The sequence below is a fragment of the Rhinolophus sinicus genome, linkage group LG05 (genome assembly GCF_036562045.2).
Source record: "Rhinolophus sinicus isolate RSC01 linkage group LG05, ASM3656204v1, whole genome shotgun sequence".
Lineage (NCBI taxonomy): Eukaryota > Metazoa > Chordata > Mammalia > Chiroptera > Rhinolophidae > Rhinolophus > Rhinolophus sinicus.
The window spans coordinates 174,765,665-174,774,450 of NC_133755.1; the positions used below are offsets into that span (position 1 = coordinate 174,765,665).

At 42.4% G+C, this 8,786-nt stretch overlaps 1 long non-coding RNA gene across 1 annotated transcript in view; it reads right to left on the minus strand.

Annotated features, from left to right (window-relative positions):
• The window catches only part of LOC141571920 (uncharacterized), a 128,704-nt gene extending 120,676 nt beyond the window's left edge, over positions 1-8,028 (minus strand). Inside the window, exon 1 of the long non-coding RNA XR_012496963.1 lies at positions 7,883-8,028. This is a non-coding gene — a long non-coding RNA (uncharacterized LOC141571920). The remainder of the gene's footprint in view (positions 1-7,882) is intronic.
• Between the last annotated feature and the right edge of the window lie 758 nt (positions 8,029-8,786).

An 8,786-nucleotide genomic window follows, 5' to 3' on the forward strand; every position in this document is an offset into this window, starting at 1 on the left:
ACTGCACACTCCAGCAGGCTCCCTGTTAGCTGACACTGGCTTCCTGGTAAAGGGAAGTGTCCAAGTTCGTTGAAAAGAGATTAATTTAGCTTCCAGGCATTATATTCCAAGAAGACTATATATAAAAAGCAATAAATAAGGAAAGTCTTCACCTCTAATGTTGGTGACACTCCACACCCTTCATCTCTCCCTTATCCCAAACTCTGCATGAAGGTCTCTCAGAGGGGTTGCCTGGCTGGATGCGTATCTATTCCCTCCTGCAGAATCTCCCGAAGGGAGCTGCAGGTTACAGAAAACTCTAGATTCCTCTGCCTTCTCTGGAAGGTGAAACTGGGGACTTGGGGTACCTTCCCCTTTAGGAGGAGCTTTGGATGTAGATGCTGAGCCAAGACCGCACCTGGGGGTGGGGGGTGAAAAGCTGAAGCTTCAGACTGTCTCTGGTTTCGGTTACAGAGACAACTGTGGCTTCTGTGTCACCTGGAGAGATTCAATGGAGACAAAAGCAGGCTTGGATTTAAGCCTGCTCTCTTCCTTGTATCTTTCAGGAACTGAACGCTGTTAGGTTGTAGGATGTATACAGTTATACATGGAAGATGTATAAAATCACAAAAATACTCATGCTATAAATGCTTCCTAAATTACACCACAAAGAAGCTATGAGAAAAACCTTAAATCATCATTCTCCCAACATTTACATAGCAGCACTGTAGTTTTCTTTCATTAACTCAACACACCCCAGGGGCTTATCATCTCATCTCAGTTTAGAAATATTTGGAAAACTAAGATAATAAAGTGCATTGACTCTATTTGTTCACTCTTTCTCAACATCTGTGTAAGGGAGGGAAAGATTTTAGAGACTCGAGAAGAATGAATGGGCAAAATTTCCTTTGGACAACCCCCTCAAATCAAAACTTGGTTGTGACCTTTTAGCAAATTCTGGCTTGTTTTTGGAGCTGAATCCTTGCACGAGAGCCTCAGTGTCAAGAAGTTATGAAGTCAGTGAAAGAGGAATTCTGAGTCTTTGGTGCCAGACGCTGAACTGAAATCCTCTGAGTAGAGAAATCTGGCTCTCACCTTTGTGGAATGTCTGCCCAGAACCACACCCAGTTTGGCCCCGGGATGGCCTAGAAGAGGGATTGTCAACCTCAGACTTACTGACATGCAGGAGGTAAATTATTTGAGAAGAGGGTAGAAGGGAGGCTGTCCCGAGCATTGTAGGATGTTTAACATCCTACCAGATGCCCACTAGATGTCAGTAATACCTCCACCCAGGTGTGACAAGCAAAACGTCCAATGTCCCCTGGGGGCAGGGAAGAGAACACCCCCCGTTGAGAACCACAGGCCTACATGTAGAGCCAACGCCCTTTGCAAAACTGAAATTTAAACTTGTCAAGTGCTTAGACAGATTTGGGGTTGCCCTTCCCATATTTCTGGGTCAAGAAAGGGGAGAAATAGTTTTGGTCTGAAATTTTGTAAAGTTAAGTCTTCCTGGTTGGCTGCCTTAATAATTTTTAAATCCCAATCTGTCCCCAGAAGAATTTCTGATTTTCAATATCTCTAAATTCTGATGAGCCCACCAGGATGTGAGCTGCCGTCGGCAGCCCCAAGAACACAAAAATTGTCTTTCATGTGACTGGAGCTTCATATTTTAGCCAGAACATTCACTATCTTACTTAACTCTGAATGAGTTGTTCATTTAGAAGTGTATAGTTAGGACAAAGTCCAACTCAAATCTGAGAAATTTTGGCCAAACACAGTAATTCTAATTTCATATGGTTGATACTGACACTTTCAGTGTTTTACAGCCATTACTAGAGGTGATATTAAGATTATGTCATAAACATAGGAGTGGACACGTGTCTTCCTAGTTCCCATGACAGGCAGAGAAGCATCAAAATTGTCTAATTGCTACGTTGGTACCTAAATATACATTTAACAGAAGAACGGCATTGTCTTACACCATTTAACATGGATTTTGACTTGACAAAAAAAATTCTTTCCAATTTAGATTTTGACAATAGCATTAAGAATTGGACTTTGGTAAACACTCATGGCTTGAACTATATGATGAGGTCTTACGAGCATGGCCTGGCCAACAACAAAAATTCCTATCCACATATTAAAGACCAATGAAACAGTAATGAACCTCGAGAAAAGTTTTGTGTTTTTCTTACATCATGTTATCACTGGCCTAAAACAGCGTATAGCAGTGATCTGGACTGAACTAGTTTTGCATAAAATCTAAGCCATTTTAGGATTAAGTTAAACACAGGGCAACAGATTACATCATGTCCCACAGAGTGCTCACTCTGTAATTTGTGAGCAATCGAGATTCCCTTTATGAGTCTATCCTGATAGAATAATGCCTGAAGAGTTAACTTAGCAAAGATTGAGTCCTGTTCCTCAGGAGAGGCTCTAAACTCTGTGGGACAGGAAAAAATAACCTCCTGGGACACTTTTAAAGTGAACGAAGGGCTTTTAACAGGCAGTTGATTTATTGCATTCCGAGTAAGAGGGCAGGAATAAGCGTAACACACAGCAGGACACTTTGTAGCAAAGTCCAGTGTAATTAGTCATCTGATCATCCTGTGCTCCTGCAGTCACAGAACCCCTTGCTTGGGTGGCAATGTCCCCAAATCTACATTTGGTACTGTTTCAGACAAGCACACCCAAAGATTCCCTCCAAAATCTATTATAACCTGATTTTTGGAAAGGATAAGTTGCTTATGAAAACATTTGAACCTAATAAGTTTACATATGATTCATCTGGATTCCATTTGCTGCATTATCTCAGTAACATGGCCAGGCTGCAGGGCTTACTGGCAAGCTTTATTCAGCAAGGAGACAGCCAGGGCCATCCACTGCCCAGAAACAGGCCCTGCTAGGCCAGTGGTTCCCAAGCCAGGTCTGAGGACTCACTATGTCAAGTCACCTGAGCACCTGCTTAAAAGGCAGATTCTGGGTCTCCACCCCGGATGTACTGAACCTGACTCTTGGGGAGAAGGGTCCCTGGAATGTGTATTTAAACAAACATCCTAAGGTGAGTCTCAAGCACACTGGAGTTTAATCCTCAAATGACTGATACATGAAACATGATTTCCACTGTCATTGCCATCTGTTCGTGGTTTCTGTCAGCCTTTGGGTTGCTGGGTCAGTCATGGGATCACATGTTGGGTGCCACATTCAGATGAAGAGAGGGTGCTGGCTTTAAAGCCTATGTATCTGTAGCCCCCTCCTAGTTCCCAGTCTCCCCCACAATCATCCTAACCGGCAGCACCATTTAAATCCACACGCACAGACGCAAGCACCCACGCACTCTAACACACAATAAAAATGCTCACCTGACTCTTTCTTCAGGATGAACCTGAGCTCTGACTTTTCTAGAGATGCTCATTTGACCCTGTGAATAAGTGTTGCACTTACCAGGGAAAAACCAAGCCTTGCTTCTTATCTCCTCTTCCATTACCAATCATTATTTTGTTTTTAAAAGAGGCTCTCCATTCCTCCATGACATCTTACAAAAACTACTCACCATATGCACTTGACATCAGCACAGCTCTTGAGCACTGGCTTATGCATTCTGATCAATAAACAGCACCTTCTCTTTTCTCTTTCTTATTGGCCGCTCTACAGTTATTGTTACCAAAGAGTAAGATCTATAGCCAAAAAATGGGAGAAAGCTTTGTGAAAAGGAAATGTGCATGAGGAATGAAAAAAGCTTAACACCTCCTTATTACTCGACCTTTATATCATGTCACATGACACAGGTTGTTCGATTAAAGAAGAGATCATATCCTTCAGAAGAACGACATTCATTAAGGAAAAGAGACTTTAGAAACTTCTACTCAAAGTGATAATCTTAAACCCGTCCTTTTGACAGAGCTATAATGTACGCACATCTAAATCTTTCTCCTGGGGTCAGCCAGTTAGCAAACTACTGTGTCCACTTTCCATCGTGCAAACCAAGCACCGTCTCCGACTTCCAGAGACTCCCAACTAAGATTGTGTTCTTGCAGAAATCAGGGTCTTCCATAGCTTATGAGCTTCCAAACTAGGACGCCATCATATCCTATAGCTCATTTGCACATGAACGTGGCTCTGAGGCAGAGCAGAGCGGAGCCCCCAGGTGCATGAATGTGCATAAAAGGCAGAGCACACAGTACTGCCAGTCTGTTCCCAGGAATCCCCACCACACCCTGCACCACTGACAACTGCTGTGGCCCAGCAAATTACACGAGATGCTCACCTTATAAAATTCTGTTGGTAAAGAGGGGTTGTGGTATCAAATTCATTTAGAAAATGCAATTGACTACACCCCCTGTATTCCTTTGCTAGGGCTACCATAACAAGGTACTGCAGACTGGGGGCTTCAACAACAGAAATTGATTTTCTCACAATTCTAGACACTGAAAGTCTGAAATTAAGATGTGGGCAGAGTTGGTTTCTTCTGAGGCCTTGATTTCCTCTCTCCTTGGCTTGTAGACAGTCATCTTCACCCTATGTCTTCACATGGTCTTCCCTTTGTGTGTGACTGTGTCCTAATCCCTTCTTCTTATAAGGACACCAGTCGCTTTGGATTAGGGCCCACCATACAATGGTCTTACAATTAAGTTCACGAACTCATCCTAGAAAAAGTGTTACATACCTCACTGCTGAATATCACTACGGTCACCTTCGAAGTACTCCCCTTGGGAAGCTACGTACAACCACCCGTGCCTCATCCACATTTCAAAATAATTTTGGAACTCTTTTTCTGGGATGGCCATCAGAGCTGTCATCATATTACCCTTGATGTCCTGAACGTTATCAAAATATCTTCCTTTCAATATTTCCTTTATCTCTGGATAAAGAAAGAAGTCATTGGGGGCCACATCAGGTGAGTAGGGAGGGTGTTCTGATATAGTTATTTGTTTACTGGCTAAAAACTCCCTCACAGACAGTGCTGTGTGAGCTGGTGCATTATCGCGATGCAGGAGCCATGAATTTTTGGCAAAAAGTTCAGGTCGTCTAACTTTTTCATGCAGCTTTTTCAGCACTTCCAAATAGCAAACTTGGTTAACTGTTTGTCCAGTTGGTACAAATTTGTAATGAATAATTCCTCTGATATCAAAAAAAGGTTAGAAACATCATGGCAATCAAGTTCGCGAACTTAATTGTCTGACCTCGTATGACCTCATTTTAACTTAATTACCTCTTTAAAGATCCTACCTCCAAATACAGTCACATTGTGGGGAGGGTTAGGTCTCTAAGGTATGAATTAGGGGAGGACACAATTCAGCCCATAAGAATCCCCTGTGTACAGAGCCCCCAAAGCATATTATCCTATCAAGGCTCTGAAACTTCATAAACAAAATGCTACCCTTGTGTGAGGCAGCCGTCCTCCAACTTATCTGACCTCAGAACTTTTTCCTTATCACATCTCTTCACGGGCTGTGGACCACTGGGCATCTCCATCAGGACCTGATTCTCCCGAGTTCCATGCTGCCTGCAGAGAACCCCACCCCAGCATGCCTCCACGGGGCCTGGGGCTCCCTCTGTCAACAGAAGCTTCAACTGAGTCTCCATTCCACAGAGACCTGTGCCAGGTGGCATGGGGAGTCTCAGGGAAATACCCGACATGCTTCCGAGGCATTCCAAATCCAGTTGGGCAGGAGAAGAAGTAAGGCAGAGTTAAGTAACAATATAAAACAGAATATAATAAAAAATTTGTGACTGATGGGGACAGCCTTGTTATAGGAGTTGGGGAAATGAAGTCAGTGTGGACCCCAGTGCCCACAGGATGTTGTACAGAGCACATGGGCTTGTGCTGAGCTGGTCCCATGAGTGGGGCATCGACATTGAGGTGGGAATGAATCCTAGGACCCATTAACTAGAATGAAAGTGAAGTGATAGGGAAAGAAAATGGTAAATTTGAATGCTGAGCTTTTGAACCCAGAAAATGAGAAACAGTAACTGTCCCAAATGGAATTAGCAAAGCCAGAACAGAAGAATCAAGTACATGCTTGGTTGTGTTTTGATGAATTTGAGGAAAAGCAGTACATCCATAGTGACTCTCTGTTGTGTTTGCCCATCAGCATCCATTCCCACTTCATTTCACAAAAGGATGCCCCAATTTTATGTAGTGTGGTAGAACTGATTCCCCTCAGAAGCTAGGAACAGAGGCTCTCTTTGCCCCGTCAGTGGCATGCTGGACAAAGAGGCAGCATGAGCACCTCATAAATTCTAGCTAAACTCCCAGCTGTCAGATGATGAGCCCCATCCCAAGGAAGGCAGAGCAAACAGATGAGAAAATCCAGGGCCTGGATTATACCGTGGGAGCCCCAGGGTCAAACCACACCCGCAGCCATATACGCTGGATGTTTCAGCTAAGAAACTTCTTTACCATTTAAGTCAGTTTAAGTTGTGTTTTCTATCATTACAGCAAATGCACACACACACACATACAACCTCTCTCTCTCACACACACGTACACACACACACACAAATGTTAACTGACAAAATATACAAATGTTACGAACTGGCAGGTGAGGCTGGTGATGTGAATTTGGGAAACCAGCTCACAGAGGTGATAAATGAAGCGAGAGATGCAAAGACGGTCCGGGGAGAAAGGAGTGAGAGAAAAAAAGATGACAACTGAGGATGGGATTGTGTGAATCATCACGTGTAAGGGAACATCACGTGTAAGGGAAATCGGAGATATGGATGAGTTTAAAAAAAAGAAAAAGAAAAAGAAACAGAGAGTTAGGGAGGTAAGAGGAAGACCAAGAGAGTAAAAGTATAAAAATTCCCAGGGCATAAGTGAAGAAAGGATTCCAACTTGATAGTTTTTTCTCAAGGGACGGTCCTTGGTCACAATAACGATGACTACTGTCTACAGAGCACTTTCTTTGTGCCAGGCAGTGCTCTGGGTACTGTACATTCAACAAAACTTTCAACCCTCTCACCATCACTATGAGATGGGTACCATCATCCATCATTCATTATCATGTTACGGATGAGAAAGCTGAAACACAGAGGGGTTAATAAACTTGCCCATAGTCACACAGCTAGTAAATAGCAGGACTAGAATTGGACCCTGGTATTCTGCCTCTAGAGTTCACTCTTAACCAGTATACTCTGTACTTTCAAATCTCATCCCTCAGCATCTGCCTGGAACTGCTGCTTTTGTGAGGAGGTCCAAGAATGGAGGTAGGGATCCATTTAACCAAAACTGTATCTCCTGCGGTCAGTCTGACTTGGATGGCTAAAATTCTGCCATTTATGGATAAGCACTGTTCTCTTTTTATGGTGCTCTGTTAAAATGTAAACAGACTAGGAACAGGCAGCTGCTTCAGTCACTTACATCTTAGCATGAATTAGTGATAGAAAACTTTCTTATACCAACAGAAAAACTTGGGGCCATATGGATTTGTTAAAAGCATGAGGTGCTACAAATCAAATAGCTCAGAAGAAAGAGGCTTGAAAACAAACGTTTCCCCTTTAGAATTCTCCTGTGAATCACGACATTTTCCCTCCTCTCCAGTTTCTGTCACCATGACCATAGGTTTTAAGAGGCATTATAAAGGTTAGTCTTACTGTACATGAGCCAGCCCCACACAACGCTTCTAGAATCACAACGCTTTAGTGTTGTGCTTTATTTTAAACATACCTGTCTCACTTAAGATGAAGTATTCTAGTAGTATCAAAAAATAAGAATAAAAACCTCAGAGGGTAGAATTTCCAAGTAAAACACCATGTACAATATACATGAATATAAATATTTATAGATTTTACTAATTTTAAAACCTTGAGATGTCAACAAGACCATAAGCCATTTTTTTTAAAAAAGAGCAGAGAACCAACTAATAAATATGTTTCTTCACACCTGGAACCCCATCTGTACCTGGCTAAGTCCTCTTTCTTCAGCTTCTCTCTACTCATCACCGCCTCCAGGAAGTCTCCCAGAATAGCCCTGTAATTCTCCTTTATTGCAGGTTTGAATTATTTCTTTTTTTATCCATTTCCCTCCCTGAACTTCACATCCACAAGGGCAAAAACTGGGACTGTCTTGTCACCACCAACACTGAACCCAGTGCTTGGCTGTGGAGCTGTTGCTCATGAATTAACAAATGAAAGCCAAGGTTGCTATTCTAAATGTATGAATATTCATCAATAAAGAGGCAAACACTGCAACAGAAAAGTGAGCAAAGCGAGCATGTTTGTAATAATAAATGCAAAATAAAATGACACCACTTTTCACCCTATTTTACCTTCCCTTTAAATTTGAAACATAAATAAAAGGAAACTAATAGATCCCCTCAATGTGGGGAACAGACACTCCAGTAGACGGCTATAACCTTTCTGGAGGGCACTTTGGCTCTACATATTGACATGTTTAAAATGTACGTGCCCTTTAGCTTGGCAATTCTGCTTTTAGGAGTATGTCCTAAGAATCTATACAAATATTTATTTATAAAACAATCATGAGAGCAGTGTGTATAATAAGCAAAGACAAATCTAAAGAAGCAGTAACAAAGGATGGGTTATATTATGCACATTAATTAGTGAAATGAAATGCAGCATTTTACTTACCATTTATTGGACCTTTGCTATGGGCACTTACTAGGCACTGCACTGTCTGATTTAACCCTCAGACACTTTATGAAGTGGGCATTAGTATCATGGCCATTTTCCATGGGAAGATTTAGAAAGGTGAAGTCATTTGCTCGAGGTTACATAGCTAATAAGGCACGGAGTCCGTGTTCGTCTCCAAGGCCAGGCTGTCGATCACCAAGCTATCTGCCCCC